Source organism: Mus musculus, chromosome 14 (assembly GCF_000001635.26).
Source record: "Mus musculus strain C57BL/6J chromosome 14, GRCm38.p6 C57BL/6J".
Taxonomy (NCBI): domain Eukaryota; kingdom Metazoa; phylum Chordata; class Mammalia; order Rodentia; family Muridae; genus Mus; species Mus musculus.
The window spans coordinates 84,122,810-84,129,587 of NC_000080.6; the positions used below are offsets into that span (position 1 = coordinate 84,122,810).

The 6,778-nt window shown below is 41.8% G+C and overlaps 1 pseudogene; it reads right to left on the minus strand.

The window, feature by feature from the left end:
- Positions 1–3,676: 3,676 nt before the first annotated feature.
- Gm29800 lies at positions 3,677–4,176 on the minus strand (annotated as a pseudogene).
- Positions 4,177–6,778: the final 2,602 nt, after the last annotated feature.

The window sequence follows — 6,778 nt, forward strand, 5'->3', positions numbered from 1 at the left end:
CCTTCAAGGGGACTGAAAAGAGGTAATCAGGGCTTCCACTCCACTGGAATACAAATTTGAAAGCTTGTATCCTTATGGTTGACCAAAGAGTGGATTAGTTGGGGGAACAGATGAATATTTTGGAGCAGTTAGTATTTGCTTCCTGCATCACTCATAAGTCAGGAATGTGTGTAACCTCTGTTCACTATCAGAATTTTTCCAGAGATGCAAATCTGTCGCATGTAATTGGTGTGATGCTGCTAAGAAATTGGAGTCAAGATCTCAACACAAAGATGAAGGAATGGCAAGCATTGATTGTTGCCGTGAACAACACCCATGTGGAGATTGCAACTGCAAAGCAATGGCTGGGAATCATCCAGGGAACTGTGGGATTTTTTAAAAATTGGGGAGGGATGGCCTTTTGGGCATTCCTGCAGACTGTTGTATGTGGAGGAATGCTTTGGTGGATGGCACATATGCGAAGGTGGCACAGGGCTGATAAACAAGACTTAGTGCAGGCTATTGCAGCCTTGGAAGCAGGAGCATCCCCCCAATGTTGGATCAACATGCTGGATCAGTAATCAATGACGGGTAAACCCTCACGTGCACATACCAGCCTAAGACAGGATAGCAAAAGTGAGTTCGTCACTCCCATGATGGGTAAGGATGTGGCACAGAGGGGGGCAAGCTAAGGCAGATGCTGATCCCAGAGCTACTAATAAAACAAAAAGGGGGAGATGCAGGAAGTGGGTATGGCCGCAAGGGCCAAGTTGTTTACTGTCTTGCCCGAGCATGCACAGTGAGGCTGCATTAATGGGCTGCCTGCCAAGCTGGACTATTCCTCGTGATCTGAACCTGTCAGCCTATCTGTGAACTACCTGAACTCGTGCCTGGAGCTTGTGTGAATTCTGATTGGATGAGGTGGGTTGGAGCTAGAAGGAGGTGAGTTGAGGAGAGTATAGTTTGAGCCCTTGCCAAGAGTAGAAGAAGTAGTAGTAAGAGAAGCTGTTGTAATAGGAGTTGTTTTAGCGTTTTCCTAAGTAGAAGTGAGCAGTAGTAGAAGAAGATGTTTTAGGAGAAGGAGTAGAAGAAGAGGATGCTGGGGAAAAGAGCTGTAGGGGAAAAAGCCTGAAGTAAAGAAGCTGTTGTATGAACCCGCCTTGGTGTCCCTGTTGTTCCTGTCGCTGCTGGCTCAGAGGACCAATGACAGCCTTCCTTTGGATCCCTTTCCCTTACTGAAATATATGATTAGGCCTCAGTGGAAAAGGATGTGCTTAGGCTTACTGCCCCTGGATGTTTCAGGGTGGGGAGGTACCAAAACGAGGGGCTTCTTTCTCTGAGGAGAAGAAGGGTAATATGGGGAGGGATATTTAATTGTGATTCTGGGAGGAGAGGAGTTTGAAGGCTATGACTGGTAAAGGTTCAACATCCATAGTAATCAGGAAAATGCAAATCAAAACAACCCTGAGATTCTACCTTACACTAGTCAGAATGGCTAAGATCAAAAACTCAGATGACAGCAGATGCTGGTGAGGACATGGAGAAAGAGGAACACTCCTTCATTGTTGGTGGGATTGCAAGCTAGGATAACCATGCTGTAAATAGGTCTGGTGGTTCCTCAGAAAATTGAACATTGTACTACCTGAGAACCCAGCTGTACCACTCCTGGGCATATTCTCAAAAGATGCTCCAACATATAGCAAGGACACATAATCTACTATGTTCATAACAGCCTTATTTATAATAGGCAGAAGCTGGAAAGAACCTAGATGTCCTTCAACAGAGGAATGGATAAAGACAATGTGGTACATTTACACAAAGGAGTACTATTCAGCTATTAAAAAACAATGACTTCATGAAATTCTTAGGCAAATGGATGGAACTAGAAAATATCCTGAGTAAGGTAACCCAGTCACAAAAGAACCACATGGTATGCACTCACTGATAAGTGGATATTAGCCCAAAATCTTGGAATGCCCAAGATAAAATCCACAGACCACTTGAACTCAAGAAGAAGGAAGACCTAAGTGTACTCAAGGAAGAAATACAGACACAAAGTGTGGAGCAGAGACAGAAGGAAAGGCCATCTTAAGACTGCCCCACCTGGGTATCCATCCCATATACAGATACCAAACTCAGACACTATTGTGGATGCCAAGAAGTGCTTGCTGACAGGAGCCTGATATAGCTGTCTCCTGAGAGGCTCTGCCAGAGCCTGACAAATACAGAGGTGGATGTTTGCTGCCAACCATCAGACTGAGTACTAGGACCCCAATGAAGGAGTTAGGTGAAGAACTTAAGGATATGAAGGGGTTTGCAACCACACAGGGAAGAATTACAATATTAACCAACCAGACTTCCCAGAGCTTCCAGGGACTAAACCGCCAACCAAAGAGTGCACATGGAGAGACTCGTGGCTCCAGCCGCTATGTAGCAGTGGATGGCCTTGTTCGACATCAGTGGAGGAGAGGCCTTTAGTTTGGGAAGGTTAAATGCCCCTGTGTAGGGGAATACTAGGACAGGGAAGAGGGAGTGGTTGGGTGGAGGGGGGCACCCTCATAGCAGGCAGAGGGAGGAGAGGATAGGGGGTTTCTGGAGGGGAAACCCAGAAAGGGAACAATATTTGTAATGCAAATAAATAGTATATCTAATAAAAAATTGAATTATCTTGGAAAAAAGAAAATTAAGTAAGTTAATTAACTAAAGAAAAATAATATAGCATATATCTACAGAAAAATTTTAAAATACATTCTTTGCTGTTAAAGTTCCAGCTAATTGACAAATTATTCTCGGTTTTGAATCGTCAAATAGATAAATGTCCTTCACATAATAGATATATTACCAATTATGAAACAAGCAGTTCTCCTTTATCCTCTTGAACTTTGAATCTTGGGGAATGGATTATCTGACTCACTGTCACTATATTTGAAGGCTCATTGTGACGGTGTACTCTTTTTCTTCCTAACTCACCTTACACATTCATTCAACAGCCACTTCAGTCTGTGTTTACAATGCACTTCATGACTTTCTATCATGTCCATCAGAGCAGAAAACCTCCTTCATCATTCAGTAGCATTTGCCTACCAAATTATTTCAGGGAGGATAATGATTATTTTTAGTTTATAGTCAATATTCACAAGTCAACTGTTCTGTGTTACTTCTGTGTGTGAGAGTTACTACTGCTGTAATAAAACACGGTGGCCAAATCATCATGGGGAAGAAAAGGTTATTCAGCTTATACTTCCATATGGTTGCTAATCACCAAAGGGAACAAGACAGGTACTCAGACAGGACAGAGCGTGGAGGAGCTACTTACTGGCTTTCTCCCGTGGCTTGCTTAGTCTGCTTTCTTACAAAACCTGGGACCATCAGCCTAGGAGTGGCCCCACACATAAGGTTCTCCCTCATCAATCACTAATTAAGAAAACGCTTTAGAATTGAATCTTATAGAGGCATTTTCTCAACTGAGGTTCGTTCCTTTCATTTAGATGACTCTAACTTATATCAAATTAATATAAGACTAGCCAGTACAACCTTTTTTTTTTCACTTTGCAAGGTTTTGCTTTGAAAGCAGTTGTGGGTTGAGGGGGCACACAGGCCTGACCTCCATGTTCCCTTTGACCCAAGGCAGTGCTGGTGGTCCTAGCGGACCAGCCAGAAGAGCTCAGTTGGAACCACTGGCTTCAAGGCTTTGTGTTCATTTTGCCTTCAGCCTTTTCTCAATAGGCTTCCCGATGTCCTTCCCCAGAGCTTGAAGGCACAGTGCTCTCTCAATTTTGTCCAAAACCTGGTTATTTGGAATGGCCTGTCCACTTTCATAGTCTGCAATGACTTGCGGCTTCTCATTGATTTTAATTTTCTCATTGTGGCCAGGTTCTTCTGGGTCAGGCCTTTGCTCTGCTGGATCACTTTGCCCACCTCCAGGGTCGTGATGCTTGGCTGTGTATTCTGGCCAGCAGCCCATTTCTTGGATATCTCTACATCTCCTCATCGCTGAGTTGCTATGATGGCCTGCTTAGACTTGACCTGTGCTGCCGTGGGGCCCTTCTTGCTCACCATCAACACAGTGTCCAAGTTACTCAGCCATGGCACGGTGGGGGCGATGGTTCATCCTGTGAGACACTGCGAGGAAGCAGCCACCCCCAGCAGAAATTACTTTACTTCAACCTTTGCTCCAAGGCATAGTATTAAATCCATAGTTATAGCAACTTCTTCCTCCTTTCCATTATCTAATAATATTTCTCTAATAATTCAAGGCAGTTCTTTATTTAGGGTCTATCAAAAATGGAAAACAAAGCAAAAAAATATGAAAATGAAGAAACAAACATAAAATGAGCAAATAAAAACATAAAACCCACCATATTACCCTGAAATATAAACCAGTTTTCTTGTTAATATTTTATGCCAGCTTTCTGAGCATATTTGAGCATTACCCAGTTATGTTAATATAATTGATCCCCTAATGTCAGATCTTCACAGCATACAGAGGTTTCCACAACTTTAAGGATGCTTTCTGGTTCATTCAGGCTGTAAAGTTAGAGCAGAGATTGGTTCTCTGACATCTTTCATGCTGAGCGCCTGGCTTGCTGTGTTTCCTGTGCACACACTAACATATCTATTTCAAGCACAGCCCACTATGTATGATTTAGTTTCCCCCACCCACACAGTCTACTATATACTGTAAAGAGTTGCCATCACCCACATTCTACTACATACAGTAAACATTTCCATCTATTTCACATCCTTGTGTTTTACTCAGGATCTTTATACCCATCTTTTTCAAATCCTTACTATTTATATTGTTGGGCTGCCAAACATCTATACTTCTTTCAATTTCTAACATATTTTTCTCTTTAAATCATTTCAACTTGTATGATTTTGTGTTCACTTGGTACAGGCTTACTTATACTGTACTCTGCATTATTTATAATTCAATATGAGTATAGAATCCCCAGAAATTACTCTAGCAAAGATAATCAAATATAAAGACTTTCTAACTAGTTATTGAAGAGTGGAAAACACAGAAAAGATATGAGAAACCTTTTTCCCTTGGTTAATCAATGGCAGTCCACTGCTACAATCCTAGAGCTGAAAGAATAAAGGAAAGACATTAGAATTTCCAAATCTTTATAAATTTAAAATGAGCACTCTGGGTTAAAATTGAGATGATTGGGTTCTTCCAGTTTCATGGAGGTAGGACAGTATCAGATACTCTAATAGAATCCATTTACACACATTAAAGGAATTTGCTAAGGTGAGGATCAAGCAGAGGAACAAAGATGTATCCCTTTCTTTTTCAGCCATCAATTACTTGTAAAAGATTCACTAAGGACACACATTTAACAGAGAGCTATGTAACCAGGGAAATATTATTTTTTTATTAGATAATCTTGTTATTTACATTTCAAATGTGATCCCCTTTTCTGGTTTCCCCTCCAAAAACTCCATAACCCAACCCCCCTCCCGCTGCAACCAATCCACCAACTCCTGCTTCCCTCTCTTGGGATTCCCCTACACTGGGGCATCTAGCCTTCACAGGACCAAGGGCCTCTCCTCCCACTGATATCCAACAAGGCCATTCTCTGTTACACATGCAGCTGAAGCCATGGGTCCCTCCATGTGTACTCGTTGGTTGGTGATTTAGTCCCTGGGAGCTGTGGAATCACGAGTTGGTTAATATTGCTGTTTCTTCTATGAGGCTAATTGTATCAAGCTCCTTCAGTTCCTACAGTCCTTTCTCTAGCTCCTCCATTAGAGAACTTGTGCTCAGTCCAATGGTTGGCTGAGTGTATCCACCTCTGAATGTGTCAGCCACTGGCAGAGCCTCTCAGGAGACAGCTATATCAGGCTCCTGTTAGCAAGCACTAATTGGCATCAACAAGAGTGTCTAGGTTTGGTGACTGTATATGGGATGGATCCCCAGGTGGGGGCAGTCTTTGAATGGCTTTCTCTTCAGTTTTTTCTCCACACTTTGTCACTGTATCTCCTACCATGGGTATTTTGTTCCCCCTTCTAAGAAGGACTTAATTATCTTTACATTGGTCTTCCTTCTTGAGCTTTATTTGGTCTGTGAATCTTATAATTTGTATCTTAGGTATTCCGAGCTTCTGGGTTAATATCCACTTATCAGTGAGTGCATACCATGTGTGTTCTTTTGTGATTGGGTTACCTAACTCAGGATGATATTTTCTAGTTCCATCCATTCGCCTAATAATTTCAATAATTCATTGTATTTAATAGCTCAGTAGTATTCCATTGTGTAAATGTATCACATTTTCTGTATCCATTCCTCTGTTGAAAGACATCTGGGTTCTTTCAAGCTTCTGGCTATTATAAATAAAGGTATCAAAAGATGGCCTAGTTGGCCATCACTGGGAAAAGAGGCCCATTGGACTTGCAAACTTTATATGCCCAAGTAGAGGGGAACGCCAGGGCCAAAAAGGGGGAGTGGTTGGATAGAGGAGTGGGGGGTTGTGTATGGGGGACTTTTGGGATAGCATTGGGAAATGTAAATGAGGAAAATACCTAATAAAAAATAATTCTATAAGGCTAAAAGGATTTACTAGTTGAGCAGTTGGAGCAATGGTTCTCAAAAGATGAGCTGCAACCACATTGAACACCAAACAACCCTTTCCTAGGGGACACCTAAGACCATTATAGCACAGATATTTGTGTTACAATTCATAACAGTAGAAAATATGAGGTAGCAAAAGAATAATTTTTTTTGGTTTGGGTGTCAGTACAACATATATTAAAGTATTATGGCATCAAGAAATTCAATTCATGGCTTTAAAGAAAA